The sequence below is a fragment of the Microtus ochrogaster genome, chromosome 2 (genome assembly GCF_000317375.1).
Source record: "Microtus ochrogaster isolate Prairie Vole_2 chromosome 2, MicOch1.0, whole genome shotgun sequence".
Lineage (NCBI taxonomy): Eukaryota > Metazoa > Chordata > Mammalia > Rodentia > Cricetidae > Microtus > Microtus ochrogaster.
Genome location: NC_022010.1, coordinates 24,525,654 through 24,546,785, shown reverse-complemented (window position 1 = coordinate 24,546,785; position 21,132 = coordinate 24,525,654).

Sequence of the window (21,132 nt, the reverse complement as noted above, 5' to 3'; positions counted from 1 at the left end):
GACTCACTGGCTGAGCCATCACCTGACACACTGGCTGAGCCATCACACGACTCACTGGCTGAGCCATCACCTGACTCACTGGCTGAGCCATCTTCCCAGGCATTTTGTGTATTTGTTCTGGAGGTCAGCTTCCACTCCAAATCTTTCAAGACTGTTAAACAGATCAATTTGCAAGTTAAAAAAAAGATAGTCTGATAATATTAAGATTTGAGCATCCCTGGATTTTGGCATCTATGAGAGGATCCTGGAACCAATTCCCCGTGGAGAGAGCCATAAGGCCATATGCTAGATATTGTGAAAACTTTTTACATTTGTGGCACATTTGATGTACTCAGCTGATGAGTACTTACACATAATATAGACGTCTTCTCTCAAGATGTAAACGGCTTGTTGTTCTTTTGTTGATGTCTGAGAAGAGCTGCCCTAAGCATGCTATGTCAGAAACAGATGCAGCTCTATCTTTCCACAAGGTCAGAATTTACTTTCTAATGAAAGGAAGGGCACTAAGTGCCTCTCACGACAGTGTCTCTTCCCTTGCCAGGGTTTTAGAGTCGGATCAAGGTTATATTAAGGCAAGCTGACAGGCCAGCCAGTTACAGCCTGTGAATTTTCTGTCAAGAGAAAATGCTACAGTATTTCTCCCATCTCAATCTCCTGGGTCAGAGAGAAGGCAGGGGCGGCTTAAGGGCTGGAGAGATGGCTCAGAGCACTTGTTGTGCAAACATGAGGACCTGAGTTCAGATCCCATCACCCATGCAAAAAGACGGGTGTAGCCACATGTGCGCTTGAAATCTAGTGCTACGGGGAGTGGAGACAGGAGGATTGCTGGGCTTGCAGGCCTCGAGTCTAGCTCCAGGTTTATTGGGAATAGTATCTCAATGGGAAAAGACAGAGGATGATAGGTCAGGACACCCGACTTCCTCCTATAATCTCCGCACGTGCACATGGATGTGTGTGCGCCCACATCTGTGCACACACAACATCCAGCTTCTCTCTCATGTTAAGACCAATTTTATTACCAAGACATTCAAAATTGTGCCTGCTTTTCCCTGTCATTACTAAGGAAGGGATTTCTAAAACGTGTTAGCTGCCTGTGTTAATCCATCTCAACTCAGCAAGTTCCCTGCTGGTCCTCTATGCTTGACCCAAATCCTGCCCAACATCACTAGCCCATTCCACCACTCAGCGTTGCCTACCCCCTGCTTGAATGAGGATCACTGCTCAGAGTCTGTGGGCCAAAAGTTAAGCCATGTCTACTCAATATGGGAAATACAGACACTTGGATGGATATTTCCTGCTTTCTGGTGCTAGCTAAAATGCTTCACTGTACAACCAGATATATAAGCAGAGTCCCACATACCCATATATATATTATGATGCACATATTACACACTTAGATATATTTACATAAACATATAACTATATAACATATATAGCACATACCATAGACCTAAACCATATCTAAATATATAATAAACAACATATACCATATGTAAAAGTATGTCTGTATATATAGATATGCACACACACTCCCCTCCCACACTTACATGACAGCAGATTTTATACAAGCACGTGTAATTTTCACCATTTGGTATGTTGACAAGTAGGGATGGGCTGGGAAAATTTCCCTAGGTTTCTCTTCTGTAGTTTTCCAATTACTAATACAGAGAGCAAACCGTATGCCAGCACTTTATAGATCAAGAGGTAGGGTTAAATAAGTAAATTTATATGGATGCTACCTGTATGTGTGTGTGTGTGTGTGAGTGTGCACGCGTGCACACGTGCGCACAGTTATCATTAATAGTATACAGATAGTGAAGGTGAGACTCAGAGAATGGAGCTGGTTTCTCCGGGTTACATAGCAAAGGCGGGGTCAGTTTACCTCCATCCATAGAGGTCTGTAGGCTGGGTACTTAAAAATTACTTACTTTGTGGACTAGATCATATCTTTGTGGAATCGAGAGGTTGAAAACTTTGCCCTCAACAGGGATGTTGGAAATAATGCTTTCGGGGCTGACTCACGTTAATTGATGTCATGAAGGGGAGGTCCTTTATGTTGCAAGAATTTCTTCCCCAGGGGAGATGTAAATCATGTGGACTCCCAAGGACACACCAAGGTATGATTCCACCAAATTCCACTCCAGGGAACCTGTTAGTTCATTGGATTTCTTTACAGAGTGTGGGTGAGAGGCTACCAACCGGGAGAGTAGTGACCAGAAAACGGTTGCACTGTGATGGCCTCATCTAGCATGCATGATGGCTTCCCCATAGGGGTAGAGATGGACCTCTTCCATTAACTTCCCCCAGCCTTTGTACCCTAATACCTCCCAGACCACATCCATGTGGGGCAAAATTGCATACAAATGCCTGGGAGGTGTGACTAGATGTCCAAGTGAGGGTCCACTGACCCTCGTCCTTCCATGAGGAATGTCAATAGTCTGCTGGTCCAACCATGATGGACTCTTGAAAAGTAGACACGGCTGAGTTGATGGATAAAGACGATGGCTCTTTTGCTCAGAGGCCATGTTCTGCAGCACTGATATAGTGGGGTTGATGCCCATATGAGAAAGAAACAACATACAAATTGACCTCAGACTTGGCGTCCTCCAGATCTGTGAGCAATCAGCTTCTGTCAGGTAGGCTATTAGGTCTGTGGCAATGTGTTAGGGATATCAGATGGATGGATGCACTTTCAGTTTCTTCTTCCTATGCACGTTCATATTCCATAGTTGACATTTGAAAATGCATGCATGTTCCCTCTCCTTCTGGACCTGATTTGGACCTTGAGATTTCTGTCCGGTGCTCCAATGTGGGTCTCTGTCTCTGTCTCCTTTCATCGCCTGATGAAGGTTAATATTCAGGAGGATGCCTATATGTTTGTCTTTGGATTCACCTTCTTATTTAGCTTCTCTAGGATGGCGAATTATAAGCTCAATGTCCTTTATTTATGGCTAGAAACCAAAGGAGAGGGAGCACGAGCAAGGAACTCAGGACCGAGAGGGGTGCACCCACACACGGAGACAATGGGGATGTTCTATCGGGAATTCACCAAGGCCAGCTGGCCTGGGTCTGAAAAAGCATGGGATAAAACCGGACTTGCTGAACATAGCGGGCAATGAGGACTACTGAGAACTCAAGAACAATGGCAATGGGTTTTTGATCCTACTGCATGTACTGGCTTTGGGGGAGCCTAGGCAGTTTGGATGCTCACCTTACTAGACCTGGATGGAGGTGGGCATCATTGGACTTCCCACAGGTCAGGGAACCCTGATTGCTCTTTGAGCTAATGAAGGAGGGGAACTTGATCGGGGGAGGGGGAGGGAAATGGGAGGCGGTGGTGGGGAGGAGGCAGAAATCCTTAATAAATAAAATTTAAAAAAAAGAAAATGCATGCATGTATGGGTGTGTGCACACAGGCGATAGTGTACTTGTATGAAGGCGTAAGTCACAAACAATCCCACACCAGTTTGGATTTATGATTAACAGAGTGGTTATTTATTTAAGGGGGAAAAACTTACAGATCATCGTCCCAGACAACAGCTCTCTGTGCAATCAGGAAGGGAGCCTAGTAGCCAGAGGCAGAGCCAGAAGCCAGAGAGAGCAAGCAGAGGGAAGTGTCTGCTTTTTTAAAGGGAGAGAGACCACGCCCCAATGGGCTGGTATCTCAGCGGCTATTGGCTGAAGGAGCAGAAGGAGCTCCACAACACTTGTGGAGGTCAGAGGGTGATTTCTGGGCATCCATTCTCTCCTTTCACCATGTGGGTCCTGGGAATCGAGATCAGGTCATCACGCTTGCAGACAGGAGCCTTCACTCCCTGTGCCGTCCAGGCAGCTGCTTCTGTGTACATTTTTTATGTTGTTGTTCACTTCGAGGCTGCTTCTATTTTCACCATTGTTGGATTCATTTTATTTTTGAATAAGTACAACATTACCATGTTCCTCAAGTAAAATCTGTACCAACAATATTCTTGAAGAAGCATCTATCCTTTTCACTTCCCCGCACAGCCTACTAATCCATCTTCCATACGTGAGCAATTGTGTTAGCTTCTGCTTTATCCTCCTGAGTTATTCCTTTTGCAGGAAATAAGAAATATATCTGTAACTGTGATTCTATGTACTCCTCTTCTCCTATCAAAAGTAGCTTTATAAATTCTATTTTACATTTTGCTTTTCCAGCTTAGCAATATATCCTTAGAATTACCCCCATATCACTTCATAGAAAGTATTAGCATTCTAACTTACAAATGCTAGCTTGGGAAAAAAAAACATCTTGGATGAAAGAATATTGAATGTGACTATTGAAATATCACAGAATTGCTGGGTGCAGCTAAAGGCATGCTCAGAGGCAAGCTACAGCTTCATAAGCTCATCTTAGAGAAGAAGAGGAATGTGGTTGTAGTTGGGAGATAGCTCAGTCCACAATGCTCACACTATATATGTGAGAGGGACAACTGGATACCCTGCACCCACATGAAAGCAAGGTGGTAGCCCCCCCTGGAATACCAGTGCTTGGAGGTAGACATAGATGTAGGCAAGCTGGCTAGCCGAACTGACATGCTCTAAGCTCAAGTGAGTGATCCTGTGTCAATTAGTGAGAGACCCTGTCTCAATATGTAAGGTGAAGAAACCTGATCACACAAGTGCAATGGACCCTCACACACACATGCTCAAACACATCCATAAAATGCACACACACATGTGCATGCGCGCACACACACACACACACACACACACACACACACACACAGAAACAGAGAGACACACAGAGAGAGATCAAATATTTCAGTATGCATCTGGAAAATGAGTAAATAGGGCTGCAGAGAAGCCTCAGAAGTTAGGAGCACTTGCTGCTTTTGCTGAGAACCCACGTTCCATTCCCAGGCCCACATTGGGTGCTCACAATGGATTGTAACTCCTGTTCTAGGGCATCCCACACCCTACTCTCCTTTCTGCAGGCAACCATGCACATACACATACACACAGAGACACACATACATAAAAATATAACCCTAAAAAATGCAGACCACATGGCAACAATGCAATAGAGGCCTAAGCATAGTGCTGCATTCCTGTAACCCTGCCACCTAGGAGTTTGGGCTGAGCAGGAGAACCGAAAGTTCCAGACTAGTCTGGAATGCATAGTTAGGGAGACCCTGTCTTCTCCCCACTAACAACAACTACAAAAGAAAGTAAATAGACTAGAGAGATGGTTCCATGGTTAAGAGTGCTTGGTGTGCTTGCAGAAGAGCTGAGTTCAGTGACTAGCACCTATGCTCCCACAACTTGTAACTCCAACTCCGTGGGAATCTGATGCCCTCTTCTGGCCTCCAAGGGCACCTGCACTCATGTACACATACCCGCACAGAGACACACACTCAGACACCCAATTAAAAATAGCAAAAGCAGACCTTTAAAAAAAGAAAGCAAGAAATGTTATAGTAGATTCTGAAACTTTTAGATAAAATACATAACCCACAACTCTAACCAAAACCTTAAAAAGGCTCATTTTGTAAAATTTGAAAAGCTTTATGTGTTTGTATTCTTATAAAGCTCACAAGAGAAAACAAAAGAGCCAAGAACACAGCTATTTCAGAGAACAACAAAGTAAAGCAGTTTATACCGGGAGGTACAAATGTCTCCGGTTCATCCGCAATCATCACCGTGTGGTGTTGGTGCAGTTGAAATGGTTGGCGCTGACCCTTGTTAAGTTTCTGTGAATCCTTTTGCTTGCCAACTGTGCCCTTTAGTCAGTTTCAGTACGCCTTCGTGCCTCCCCTTCCTCCCTTCTTCCCTCAATCCCTTCCCCGCTCCTTTGCCATTTTGAGGCACTACCTGTAGCTCAGGTCTCTGCCTCCGGCTGCTCTTAAACTCACTATGTAGCCTTGAACCCCTCAATGCTCTCGGCTTTACTTCTTAAACACTGGGATTGCTGAAGCAAAGCTGGCCGCCCTTTCTTATTATATTGCCTTTCTCCTAAGGGCCTACAGACAGAGCAGAAAGGAAACTGTGATACATTGCTTGCTTTCCTTCTTTTGGCTAGCAATGTTATCATTTTTCAGAAAGCCAAGGAAAGTGATAAGAATCCTCAGATGAATGTGTATGGACTTCTTAGGAAATTTACACATTCTGGGGGCTGAAGCGTTTCAGGGAACCACGTAGCCTGAGGTCCAGGGTTGAGGTCAAGAGCATCTGCTCAGATAGGCACCAGGGATCACAAACAGGATCGGTTGTCTTTGCAGTACTTCTCTGCCCAGTGCGTGTGCAGGCACCGAAAACGCACAGCGAGGGAAGAACAACCAGAGAAGGGCAGGAGCAGGGACTTCTGTCCTCTCAGGGAAAAGGCCCCAGTTCTCACACCCGAAAGTGTCCCACTTGGCACCCTGTAATTAGAGTCACTGCAATAATCTCCATAGGCTTTTAGTGTTCTGCTGTGGGTACCATGGAGATCATGGTGGAGTTGCCGTCTGGACCGTCCCTACAGCAGGTGGTGTGGAGTATCTACATCCTGCATCTGGCTACTACTACCTAAAGAAGACTGGGCTAGGATCTGAGAGGATTGTAACAGAAAGGCGGGGGGGGGGGGGGGGTGGGGTGTGGGGGGGGGGGCTGGGCTGAAGCCTGGCAAGGGGTCCTGTCCTCAGGGAGCAGGGCAGCTAACAGCCCTGAGGCTCTCTACACGGTGAAGGTTTTCCACCTTTAAACGGGTAGACTACAGTGACAATCAGAGCTCTCAGGCAAAAGGTGACATGTGACCTTTGGAAAGACCACCTGGATTTAGCTGTCTCTCCTTACCCAGAATAGAAGAAGGTCTACCTAATATTTGTGTGTGTGTGTGTGTGTGTGTGTGTGTGTGTGTGTCCATTCCTGTGCAAGTAGGTATGAAAGTGCATTTGAAAGCCAGGATCTACCTTTCTACATATCCCCAGTGCTAGGATTTCAGGTTTGTACTGTTGTTCCCAGATTTTTTTTTAATGGTTCATGGGGTTACACTCAGTTTCAGATTCACGTTGCTCAGAAAACCCTTTACCATCAGAACCACTTCCCCATTCCCATGGGATATTTGAAATGTGTTTTATTTTTATTTTTTTCCATTTATTTATTTATTGAGGATTTCTGCCTCCTCCCCGCCACCGCCTCCCATTTCCCTCCCCCTCCCCCGATCAAGTCCCTCTCCCTATCGCTTGAAGAGCCATCAGGGTTCCCTGATCTGTGGGAAGTCCAAGGACCGCCCACCTCCATCCAGGTTTAGTAAGGTGAGCATCCAAACCGCCCAGGCCCCCCCAAAGCCAGCACGTGCAGTAGGATCAAAAACCCATTGCCCTTGTTCTTGAGTTCACTGTAGTCCTCATTGTCCGCTATGTTCAGCAAGTCCGGTTTTATCCCATGCTTTTTCAGACTCAGGCCAGCTGGCCTTGGTGAATTCCCGAAAGAACATCCCCATTGTCTCAGAGTGTGGGTGTGGTCCTGAGTTCCTTGCTCGTGCTCCCCCTCCTTCTGCTCCTGATTTGGACCTTGAGATTTCTGTCCGGTGCTACAATTTGGGTCTCTGTCTCTGTCCAGGGGTAGGTTGATCTCGAATTGAAATGTGTTTTAAAGAGTGGGATTTGCTGAGCAATTGGTCCCTCTACTCTGGCTGTGATTGCACTACTGCAATCATATCAGGCCAGGGATAGTGGAACACATCTGAACCCCAGCGCTTCGGGTCTGAAGATGGCTGAGAGTTTTAGGCTATCCTGGGCTACACAGTGAGATGGCGTCTCAAAAATGGAAAAGGTATCCAGATTGTCATCAGTCAAAAAGTCTATTACTAACAGAGCAAGACCCCCACATAGCCTCCATCGCCAGGAGGGTGAACATGGGCACAGAAATGCTAACAGAGAGGTGGGCAGGACTTGATGATGGTATTTCTCTCTCGAGTGTACAGTCAGATATTCTTGGCAAGAATGAGATCTACAGATTGGGGAAGATTTGAAGGACTCTCCCGTTTACTAAACTCTAAATCTTGTCATGGCCAAGCCTCAGTTATTCTTAACATTATGTATAGTCAGTTCATGGAAAGAATTGTTCCTAACATCTAAGATGTCAGGATAAATTACTCGGTACCAGGAAGGTGCAGGCCAAGACATGGGCATCATGAGTTGCATTCTTGATTCAAAATGGAGGAACATATGATCTTTATCAAAGGCTCGAAGTAGTTAGAGTTGTATCTCTCGGTACCTTGGATCCAAGCAAAGCCAGGCCAACCATCCTGTGGATCCCATTTTGAACAGCACATAAGAGCCCAGTAGAGGTAGAGCAGTTGGGCCGCTTGTCCCACCTACAGGTGATGCCAACGGTAAGTTCAGTTCTATCCGGGAGTATGGAGATGAAATGAAAACTGACTACAGATGCCTGCGACGGTTGAGGAGGCGTCAGTGGCGGGAAGATGGGGCAATATGACGCGGGAACAAATCTGAAGCAAGATACTGTGACAGGGTGTCACGCCGTGTGACACATATGACCCACGACGCACATACTGACAAAAGTACGTACTGCTTCTGAGGCGAAGGACCTGAGTTAGGTTCCCAGCATCCACACTGGGTGACTTAAAAGCACCTGCAGTTCCAGTCCCATGGGATTTGCTCTCTGTAGGCCCTTGAACTCATGTACATGCACACACATGCACACAAGACACATATGCACATACACAGATGCACATGCTTACATTTTAAAATTTTTAGACGGATTCATATGTAAATGAAGTCGTGGAATCGAAATTGCATTAGTAACTGTAAAACGAATGACGCCTGCTTGTTGCTCATTTTACATGCTTCTTCCCGGGCCTTCAGAGCACAAACATTTTACATCAACATTTCAGACTGTCTTTTAGAAGACTCTCGTGGGGACTGGGGAGATGGTGTCAGATGAGATCACAGGTCACACAAGTGTGGGTGCAAATGCCCAGAACCCGTGTAAAGCTAGAGATAGTGGTACAGGTCAGTAAAACTGGCATTTCTGTAGTGAGATGAGAGGTGGGGGGAAGAATCTCTGGAAGCTTGTGGGTCAGCCAATCTTGCTAGCAAAGGCAGAGAGGCACAGGGGACACTGCCTTAAATAAGGTGAAAGGCAATGATGGACACCCAAGGTTGTTTCCGTCTGTCTGTCTGTCTGTCTGTCTGTCTGTCTCTCTCTCTCTCTCTCTCACACACACACACACACGAAAGAAAAAAGGAGAGGGAGGGGGAGGGGGAGGGGGAGAGAGAGATTAAAAAGAAGGCTGTCATCTACCTACTATCCAGGTTTCTGGTAACTCTAGAAGCATTTTTCTTCTGGAAGGGATGGTTGGAAGTCCTTGCTTTTTTATTGACTTACATTAGCAAACTGTAACTCCTTATCTCTTTAATGCCCTTGATATCGTGGTGACTGTGTCATAGATTCGTCTGCCCAGAGTTGATGCCAAGCCTGAAATAACTAGAGGCAGCGTGTTGATGTGTACGGAGCAGACATTTTGGAAATCCAGACGACAGGGCTCCATCCTTTTTATTCTCCCTGTGGAGAAAGAGGGTCATGAATTGCCTCTCTGTAGGGTCCCAAGCATGAATCATGTCTGCCTTCAAAGTTTGCTGAGATCCATGAATACCCTATGAGCTGGAGGCAGAAGCCTTATGAATTGCAAGTGGAGCGGATGGGGCTTTAAAATTAAATAGCAGCATTGTGTTATTTTTCATCGAGATTCAGAGCAGCAGACCTTCCCAGCAGAAGTAACTTACATAATTTGATTCTCTCACTTAACCAGAACTGATCACTGTGGGGATAGAAATTAATTTTGAGAAAAACAGCTGCCAGTTTTGCCTCCGCGCCAGCCTCTCTCCCAAGCCTTGCGAATGTGGTCAGAATGAAGCGCACCGTTCCCTCTGGGTGACTTGTTTACGCAATAGGGCTTCCCCTGAGCTCCTCTCCGATCTTCAGCTCACCTGGAGAACGGTCAGGCCCACACAAGCATCCTCTACCTCGCCTCATCACATCTGTCCACAGCAGCCTGAATGATTAAAGGGACTGGATGTGGTACGCATACTCTAAAGGTCTGGAGCTGTATGAAATGAGGCTACGCTCAGATGCGGTGGTGCAGGCCTGTCATCCCAATTACGCTAGATGTAGAGGAAAAATACTGCAAATTCAAGGCTAGCCTGAGTTACAAAGTTAGTTTCAGGGCAGGCTGGGGATCTTAGTGAGACCTTAGCTCAAAGTAAAAAAATAAAAAATTAAAAGACAGCTGAGGATATAGCTTTGGGGTGAAACACCAACCTAAATCTGCCAGTAAGGGACTGTTGTTTAGCAGTCAGAGTTCTGTTTAGAATTTTCCAGTAATTGCTGTGGGCATGGACGAGAAGTAGAGCCCCTGCCTAGAATCCCCCAGTGAGGGGCTGGGGTGTGGCTCAGTGGTAGAGCCCCTGCCTAGAATCCCCCAGTGAGGGGCTGGGGTGTGGCTCAGTGGTAGACCACCTGCCTAGAATCCCCCAGTGAGGGGCTGGGGTGTGGGGGGTCAGTGGTAGAGCACTTGCAAATAAATAAAATGAAGTTTATTTATTTTTCCAGCTATCAATACATCTGAATTCAACCTTTCAAAAATCCTCTGAGACAGGTTTGGTATGTCAGGAGCTCTTGTTTCCTCCTCTCAAGAGAAGTGAACAGGAAGAAGACATCCATGTTAATGTAAACCTATGTAGTTCTTTAGACAGATTGCTTGACTTTCAGCAAAATGATACTTGGAGTAGCTGAGTTAGCCTTAGGCTACCTACCTGGATAAGAAGAGGCAATATGAGCTAAGACAGGGAGAACACTCTTTGTGACAGTTGGTACTTCCTAATCTCTGATCATCCACTATGTAGTAAGTCTTTCTCTGTCCTGCAAACCAGCTCCCAAATCATGACATGCTGAAAGCATAGGCTTTTTTCTAACTATCTCTTATAACTTAAATTAACCCACTTCTATTAATCATGTGCAGCCACATGGCTCATGGCCATTACCTCACCTCCTGCATGTCTTCTTTGTTCTCCATCTCTCAGTTTCTCCTCCAGTCTTCTTCCCAACATCCTCTCTGGCCTGAAAATACTGACTAACTATTGGCCACTAGGTATTTTATTCAATCAATTCGAGTGGTACATCTTTACAGTATGCAAAAAGGTCATTCTATAGCACCACTGGCGTGGTTTGTATGTAAAATGTTCCCATGGGCTTATTGTGTTTAAACACTTGGCATTTGACTAGTATCAGTGCTTTTTAAAAGGCTGTGGAACCTTTAGGAGGTGGAACCTTGCTGGAGGAGGCCATCACCTGAAGTTTCATAGTCCATCTCATTTCCCATAAGTGCTTGCTTCTGACTGCAGACAGACACAGTGTAACCAGCTGCCCCATGTGTTCCCACAATGAACTGTATCCCTTCAAACTGTAAGCCATGAAAACCTTTTTTCCCTTTAAATTGCCCTTTTAAAAGATTGTTTATTTATTTATTTGTGGTGTGTGTGTGTGTGCACGCACACACACACACATGATTTAGATGCCTGTGGAGGCCAGAAAAAGTCATCAGATCCCTGGACTTGGAGATGTAGGTGCTTGTGAACCTATTGGATCTGGGCACTAGGGATTGAGCTCAACTCAGGTTCTCTTGGAGAATCATCAATGAGTCATCTCTCTGGCACCTACTTTCAGTTTTTTTTGTGGTACCGATGGGCACGACTCAGTTTCAACATGCAACCCATTCTTGCAATGTTTTCTACCCTGGGCTCAGAAAAGGATTTCAAAAATAGATATTTAAATTTTGACACTGCTATTGAGACATAGAATCTAAGGACCCACATTTTGAGTAGGAGCAGGTTTGTTTTACTGGATCTGTTTCAACCCAGAAACTGCAGTGGAGGAGACATAGTACTACTTAAAGAGTTTCCAACCTGCCGGGCAGTGGTGGCACATGCCTTTAATCCTAGCACTCAGCAGAGGTAGGCGGATCTCTGTGAGTTCGAGGCCAGCCTGGTCTACAAGAGCTGGTTCCAGGACAGGCTCCAAAACCACAGAGAAACCCTGTCTCGAAAAACCAAAAAAAAAAAAAAAGTTTCCAACCGTTTTTGGGATGTGTGCTCTTGGAAATATATATTGGTTATTGTTCTGGAGGCTGTAACTATAGACCTGGCAAGAAAGAATTGGAGGGCAGAGGAGTTTATTCTGAAACTTTGAAGTTCCATCATTGTGGGGAAGGCATGGTGGCAGGAGAACAAGGCATCCACAGTCAGGGAGCAGAGAGAGACGGATGCTGGTGCTCAGCTTGCTTTCTCTTTTTCATTCTGTCCTGGATCCCAGCCCATGAGACAGTGCCGCCCACATTCAGCATGGCTCTTCCCTCTTTATTAGCCCAGTCTAGCAGTCTCCTCATAGGCCTGTCCAGAAGTTCATTTCCATGGTGATTTTAAACCTTGTGAATTAACCAACCAAGATTAAACCTCGTGCTATCGATAATGTACAGAGTCAAGGCCAGAGGCTCAGCCCAGCCGATAAAGGTATTGAATCTGGTCTAATGACCTTCAGTCCCCAGAGCCCAACAGGATGAAAGGACGAAAAAGACCTCCACGGGTTGTCCTCTGACTGCCTCCTGTGTCCTGCAATACCTTCTCTCTCCCCCTCCCCACACACAGGAAAACCAGCGCTACACGGAGAACCTCTTGCGTGTAAGTGCAGTTGGAGCCCTCTTCATGCTTCATGCTCATCATCCCGTCTCAGCTCCGCACACACAGTATCTTAGATTCTTTATATAACTTAGATTCTCTATATACCAACTGCAGTGGGTATCTAGTGGTATCCCATGAGCACTCCCAAGCAAGAACTTCCCACCTGAAATCCCCCAAACTCCTGATCCCCCAAACCTGAGTCCAATAAAACGGTCACTACAAGCTGCTACATTTGGGGGTAAATTGTTAATAAATTCTGAGCATAACACCAGCTATGATATTGGGTATGCCAGCAGGGTAAGAAAGCCCAGAGGTGGCAGAGGGTGTCCCGCAGGACAGGAGAACATTGAGGAACCCCCTTCTTGTGGTTTTGATGCTGGGTATTTATCCAACAAAGCTCTCATCTTCCCTTATCAGGATGGCTTCCTCATCTGTGACTTGGAGAGGCTGCTGCTACCTATCAGGTTGGGTTTTAGAGACGCGATTGGCATCTTGTTTCCTTCTCCTATGAAACAAGCTAATTTTTTTTTTCAGTCTCGTAATGCTCTTTCTCTGGGACAGAGAGGTTATTGATTGTCACAATTCTCTGGCCCGGGTAATCGATACGCACCAGTTAAAAGGGAACACGGTGACGGATGGGAGTCCCGTCTAGCGCTGTTCTACATGATGGTGGGCTGTGATAATTTGCCTGTCAGAAAGCCATGCTTTCTTAAGAAGCCAAATGTGAAGGCATTAGGGGATTTAGTGTCAAAGATGAGTGGCGACATGTTTGTGGGTTGACATTTGAAATTTGAAGCTTTTTCTTTTTCTTTCTTTTTTTTTAATGAGGAGCAGAGGTGATCACGGGATCTAGAGAGGACCCTCGTTCTTTCTGATATTGTCAAAGCAACAAGTGTGAGGTTTCCAGTTTGAGGTTCAGGAGGGACACTGAGGTGGACTGTCCTTTTATGTAAGAGATTGATTTGAATGACATTAATATTGTGAGTCTGAGAAAACATGTATGAATTAATGGTTTGAAGCAGTCCAGACCAGTGGTTGTCAACCTTCCTAACACTGTGACCATTTAACACAGCTCCTCACGTTGTAGAGACCCCCACCCATAATATTATTTTTGTTGCTATTTCATAACTGTAATTTTGCTGCTGCTATGAATCATAATGCAAATATCTGATAGGAGGATATCTGATATTCGAACCATGTGAAAGGGTTGTTCAACCCCCAAAGAGGTCATGATTGGCACTTTGAGACCCACTGTTACAGTTAGACGGACAGAAATCACCATGGCACGGGCGCTGACTTCGATCACATTACTGAGTGGCTGTCATTTCTTAGAGTTTACACAGGAAGAGGAGAAGGGAAAGAGGGTCAAAAGTTCTTGGTTTTGGCCCTCAGTGGGCCCTTGCTAGGGTAGCCAGTGAGTAGTCATTTAAAGAATGCTCATGATCAGTAAACATATTCTCCTTGTCTGATGTGGGAGTGACTTCTTTCTATCTGTTGCTTTCATTGGTTAATTAATAAAGAAAACTGCTTGGCCTAATAGGGCAGAATTTAGATAGGCAGAATAGACAGAACAGAATGCTGGGAAGAAGGGAGGTGAGCCAGGCGCGATGGAGCCAGCCACTAGGTCAGGCATGCTGAATCTTTCCTGGTAAGCTACCTCATGGTGCTACACAGATTATTAGGAATGGGTTAAGCAAGATATGAGAGTTAGCCAAGAAGAGGCTAGATATAATGGGCCAGGCAGTGTTTAAAAGAATACAGTTTGTGTGTTATTATTTCTGGGGCTAAGCTAGTCGTGCAGGAGCCAGGCGGGACAAAAAGCAGGCCTGCCAGAAGCTCCTTCTACATTTGTCACCCATTAGTGAGGCTAGATGGGGCAGGGACAGTTAGCGTCTAGAGAAACGAGCTGCTTCAGTTCTGGAAACCAGATTATTTTCTTAAAAACAAACAAACAACCACAACAAAAACTACCATGATCCAACTGAAACAGAGGAGTTTTACAGGATGACTTAGCCCTGGCTAACAGCAAAGATGGAGACGTGGCTCCTCCCTATCACCTACAGCAGCCCGAGAAGTTCATCTAACTCTTTAGGGACCTCTGCTCAGTTGACCCAAGGTTCTTGACATTGACACAGAAAAGAATTTCAAGACTAGCCAGTTTGAAGCTGAGTTGGGGTTTGTTAGAGATATTTCAATAGAGATTTGAAGGATGAAGGGTTAAAAGAAAAAAAGGCACCCAAGGGGGGGGGGGGAAGGACACACCCAAGAGAGCATTGGTGTGGGCTTCTTTAAAAACAATCACATTTCATCTCTCTACAATATTCCTGCACAGGTTTATGTAAATAAGAAGGAAGGAAGGAAGGCTGGGAGTCACATAGCAGTTTCTGCCATCAGGAAGTAGTAGAGGGTGAGTCGTTTACCATCTGAGAGTTTGATCAGTGAGTTATAGGTATGGAATTGAAAAGAAGTTATACACTTTTAAATGTTTCCTAGAAGGTTGGATAGTAGCTCAGTGGATATTGTGCTTGGTGTGCAGGCATAAGGACCTGCGTTTTGGTCAACAGGACCCACATAAAGAAAAGCTGGGCATGGCAGTGAGCATCAGAAACTCCAGCATTCGGGGAAGAGAAGCAGGAGACTCAAGAGCTGAAGGTCATTCTTAGCTACCAGTAAGGTCAGCTTGAGGTATGTATAACCTTGTCTCAAACAAATGAAGCAAAGCAAAGGAAGACTAGAAAGGAAACCAAAGCAAAGGAAAAAGAGAAGAGACAAACACAAGAGTGGATGTGAGCTAGAATTGGGAGGAAGTTTAGAAGCTCAGTGGCAAATGTTACGTAGCGGATGGGCCTGTTAGAACTCATTTGTACACTGTAGACTTTCTAGTACAAGTGGTTTATCTGTTACCTTGATTGCAGGGGGTGGACTCACTCCTCTCTAGTAGCAATTTCTTTCCCTTCCTCCTCCTTTTCCTTCCAATAGGGTCTCACGTATCCCAGACTGGACTCCAACATCCCATGCAGCCAAGGATGATTTTGAATTTCTGATTCTGCCTCTAATCCCCACTTCTGGGTTTAGAGGCATGGGTCACCATGCCAGATTTACGCAGTGACAGGATGGGGTTCATGGCTTAGTGCCTGGTAGGCGAGAGCTCTATAGCCCGAGCTTCAGTTTTAGTAGGTTTCTTTCATATGTTAATTTTACAGTGTTCCGTGAGGATGTCCAGACCTCCTTGGCCTCCTTTTATCTGGTGCTTCACTGTGATGTGTGACTTCAAGAAGGCTGAGATGGTCCTCGCTCAATACTGCACCTGCTCCTAGGGCACCTCCAACACAGACCTCCATGGGTAGGAAGACCATAGAATGGAGTCCAAGAGCGCCAGGGCTGTGTGTGTGTGCACACTGAAAGATTAATTTCAAAATACAATCTGCATATATTAACTTTAACTGCTTATATTAACTATAACTGCATATATTAACTATGTTGAGATAACGAGGCCTTTCATAGCACCACAGTGTGGTATTTTGAATATAAAGGGTCCTCCTAAGCTCATAGGCAGTAGCATCATTAGGAGGTGTGGCCTTGCTGAAGGAAGTGCGTCACTGTGGGGGTGGTCTATGCTATTTGACGTCGCCTATGCTCATGCTATGCCCAGTTTCTCAATTCACTCACTGTTGCCTGCAGATCAAGATGGAGGACTCTCAGCTCCTTCTCCAGCACCGTGTCTGTCTGCGCACCACCATGTCCCACCATGATGATAATGGACTAAGCCTCTGAACTGTAAGCCAGCCCCAATTAATGTTTTCCTTTATAAGAGTTGCCGTGGTCATGGTGCTTCTTCACAGCAATAGGAACCCTGACTAAGGCACATGGCATCTAGGGAAAGTATCTCTCATATGTGGCTGAGCCATGCCTTCTGCGCCTAGCTGGATGGTGAGCGGTGGCACTTGTAGCTGGGTGTGCTCCAGTTACTTTCCTAATGGAGACTCAGGTGGGATTTCTGATGACTGCATCCCTGTGGAGGGTTGAATGGTGAAGAACTTTTCTACCAACTCCCAGAGCTGATACTGAATATTGCAAATGTATTGGTTTCCTGTAGAGAAAAATATTCTCATTCACGAGTTTTCCAGACTCAATGCGGATAGAGAAATACAAGAGATTTGTATTTGTATCTGTGTCTGTATCCTGGCAAGGGTTTAGGGGTATACCCTACTCTGGTTTCGGTTGCTGGGATCAACACAGTGACCAAAACCAGTTTTGGCAAGAAAGGGTTTATTTCAGCTTGTGGTCACAGCCCATCATGAAGTGAAGCCCAGGCAGGAATTCAAGGCAAGTGAAGCAGAAATCATGGAGGAATGTTGCCTGCTGGCCAGTCCTCTAGCTCATCCTAAGCCAGCTTTCTCACATACCCCAGGACCATCCACCTAGGCTTGGCACCACCCAGAGTGGGTTGGGCCTTCCTCAATCAATTGATAATTAAGAAATGACTCCACAGACGTGGTCACAGGTCATTCTAATGGAGACATTTAGTCAGTTGAGTGTTTCTCTTCCCAGGTGACTCTAGGTTTGTGTCCAGTTCACAGCCGAAGCTAAGACAGGGTAGATGCTCTGACAATACTGTTGTAGGAAGATCTCGGCTCTGGAGTCACAGGGCTGGATCTGAGTTCTGGCTCCACCCACACCTAAGAGCAAAGGTGATGGTCACCTCTTTCTGTTTTCTTTTCCTTATTCCTTCTTCTCTCCATCTTGTTCTTTCCTTTCCTTTCCCCTTCCCTTTTCTTTCCTTTCCTTCCTTTCCATTTTTCTTTTCTCCCCCTTCCTTCCTCACATCCCTTCCTCTCTCCCTCCATTCTTCTTCCCCTTCCTTTCTCTTATCTACTTCCTTTCTCTCTCCCTTCCCCCCTCATTCCCTCCCTTTCTCCCTCCTCTTTCTTCTCTTTGCCTGCTTCTTTTCTCTCCCTCTGTACCTCCTTCTCCCCTCCCTACGTAGTTTATGTAGCCAAGTTTCTGTTTCAGCCTCCTGGGCATCATCATTCTTAACTATCAGACCCATGGAAAGCAATATTCCCAAGACCAGTATCCAGCATCATGTCAGCTCGGTGTGTTGATTGGTCTGGCTGGTGTTTGTTAGTAGAGGGTTATTCATTTGTTTTAGGCTAGTCTCAATCTAGCCCAGGCTGGTTTAGAACTTACTAGGCTCCAGGTTGACCTCAAACTCAGGATGATCCTTCTACCTCAGCTTCCTGAGTGCTGGTACTAAAGGTAGTTTTTGTTTCTTTGTTGTTTTGTTTTTGTTTTTAACACTAACATTGAATTTCTAGCTAGATATAGAAATTTACATTTGTGATTGTACAGGGCCTTTCAGAGTAATCCAGAATAATCTTAATTTTTTTCTTGTTTATTTGTTTTAATACAGGGTCTCATGAAGCCTGGGCTGGCATCAAATTGGATGTGTAGCCAAAGGTGACCTTGAATTTCTGACCCTCCTTTCTCTACTTCCTGAGTGCTGGGATTACAGACTTGTAACAACATGCCTGATTTATGTGGTGCTAGAGATGGAACCTAGGGCTTTCTATATTTTATGTATATATATATATATATATCATAATACATATTTCTAGTATATAGTCTATATTCTTATATACTAGGTAAGCACTTTATCAACTGAACCCTTGTAGCCATCTTCTTTATAGAAGGTTTTACTTTCTATCTGGTGGAATCAGGATCAACTTTGTACAACCTCCACATAAAAGGTTAATTCATTTTATTTTCCTTTTGTCTTGCTGTTGGGACACTTCACTTCTGGCCATGGGTGCCCAGGTCCAGTCATAGCTGTCATGGTATCCTTGGCAATCTGCCTGGCATGCTAATGCAGGTTCAGAGCTTTTACAAACCCTACTGACATGGCTAAGGTTAGTGGCCAAGGGACAAGAGCCAGGGAGATTTTTCAGTAAAGGTTGTGCTGATAACCTCCATGATAAATGAAGACAAGCTATGGAAATGATGTTAAACAGCTCCCATTGGCTGCCTGGCAATGGTGCTGGGCACCCTTAGGAATGGGTGCCTGGCTTTGGAAAGCTCTGGAGAGTTGTTGAGAAAAGAACAGAAGGACTTCCATGGCTGTTTGATTAAGGGAAAGTATAGTCAAACAGCACAGAATCCTAAGAAACGTTGGACTCTCTCCAGTATTGTAATGACATTGTATACATCCGTGCAGGCGCATCTATACATGCACATACATCCGTGCAGGCGCATCTATACATGCATATACATCCGTGCAGGCGCATCTACACATGCGTATTAGAGAACGGGAAAGAATCTGGGCATGATGGGAGTCAAAGCAGTAAGGAAGCTGAGGCAGAAGAATTGCCCTCAATTACATGCCAACTGGAACTGCACAATGTACTCAAGGTCAATCCGGGCTAGAGTAAAACTGTCTGAAAACAAGCAGGGGATGGAGGGATGATTCAGTTGTTAAGAGCCCTTGTTACTTTTGCAGAAGACCTGGGTTTGGTTCCCAGCACCTACACAGTGGCTTGTAACCAACAGTAACTACAGTTCGGGGGCATTTCCTCTTCCGAACTCTGCAGGTACTGTAGGCAGGGAGTGCATGTATATATGCAAGCAAAACACTCACACATAAAATAAATAACCTAAAAAGTCAAGAGTACAACAACAACAATTATGAAAAGCAACAAACTAAAAATAAAGACCATAAAGAAAGTGGAAAGGAACAGGGGCTCACTGTGTATTAGGCTAAAGTTGTTTCCTCTTGAGTGGGTCAGACTCGTGAGAGTGTCTTTTGACTTTGAGCTCCTTTTATGATGCTGTTTGTATTAGTTACTTTTTTCTTGCTGTGAGAAAATACCCAGCAAGAAACAACTTATATGGCTCAGAGTTCCAGGGAATACAGTTTATGGAAGGCACAGAACATAAGGTGACTGGCTATAATGTATCAACAGTCAGGAACCTGAGAACAATAGGAAGTAGGGCCATACTACAATACCTTAAGGCTAGCCCTACTGGCCCATGTTCTCCAGAAAGCCACCATTTCGTAAAAGTTTCACATTTTCCCAAAATGACAACACCTCCTAGGGGCTAAGTATCCAAACACATGAGCCGACAGGGCAGGGGAGCACACATTTAACATTCAAGCTTGCTACAGAGTTCCTGCTTCTGCCTCATGCCTTGAAGGATCCTTTCTGATTGTTAGTAACAAGGCTACATTATATACCTCTTAGTTAGCTTAACTGTCAACCTGACACAGCTTAGAGTCGTCTGAGAGGGGAGTCCCTATTGAGGGATTGCCCAGATCAGACTGGACCTGTGGCTGTGTCTTTGGGTGATTGTCTTGGATTGACAATTGATGTGGGAGGAACCAGCCCACTATGGACTGCACTATTCCCTGCAGGGCAGGTGGTCTTATACTATACAAGAAAGCTAAGTAAGGACTGGAGAAATGGCTCAGCTATTAGAAACACATATTGGTCTTGCAGGGAACCCAAGTTGCAATTCCCAGCATCCATGTCAGGCAGCTCACACTTGTCTTTTACTCCTGCTCCAGGGAGTTGATGCCCTCTTCTGGCCTCTAGGGGCACTGTGCTCAAGTGTGCATACACACACAGAGACACGCACACCCCTAATAAAAAATAATAAAAATATGTTTTAAGAAGAGAGCTAGCTAAGCCTGAGCCAGCAAGCAGCATTTCCCCATGTTCCTTCCCTTCAGTTCCTGTCCTGACGTCCCTCAGTGCTGATCTCTAGCTTGTAGGCAGCAATGACACTTTCTGCCTTACGCTGCTTCTTGTCTAAGTGGTTTCTCATATCAGCAGAGATGAGACCAGAGCCACAGACATCTACTGGCTTCTCTGACTGTTTTAATCTCCTCCTTAAGATGCTCTGTCCTCCCTTGGCCTTGTTTCTGGGTGACTCGTCATCCTCATTACCATGGCAGTCGCTGTGGAAGGAGACCACACGCCACTCAGCCACAAAAGCGAGCCTGAGTCATCATGCAAACTTCGTGCCAGACAGAGCTAGTTCTAGCAACAGTACCATAGAGAAAAACTGGTCTCACAAACAGAACATAAATATGCATTGTCTGATGGTGGACACATTGAAGGAACTGGGACAGCCACTGGTTGAAGATTGAGATTGTTCCAAGGAAGTAGATTGAGGAAAAAAAAAACAGGAAATCCAGTAACAAGAACTGTAAGAGACCCAAGCAGCAATCATACCCTGTCTTATCACTCTTGTATCATATGTGATTCTATTTTCTCATATCATATCACACACACACACACAATATTTTCATTTACTCACTTGTTAATCTTTTAATAAATTAATAAAAATTAATAATATTTTCATCTTTGTGTGTGTGTGTTTGATATGTTAGAGTGTGCTTTATCACAGAGAAGTGAAACTATAACAATTTATTTCC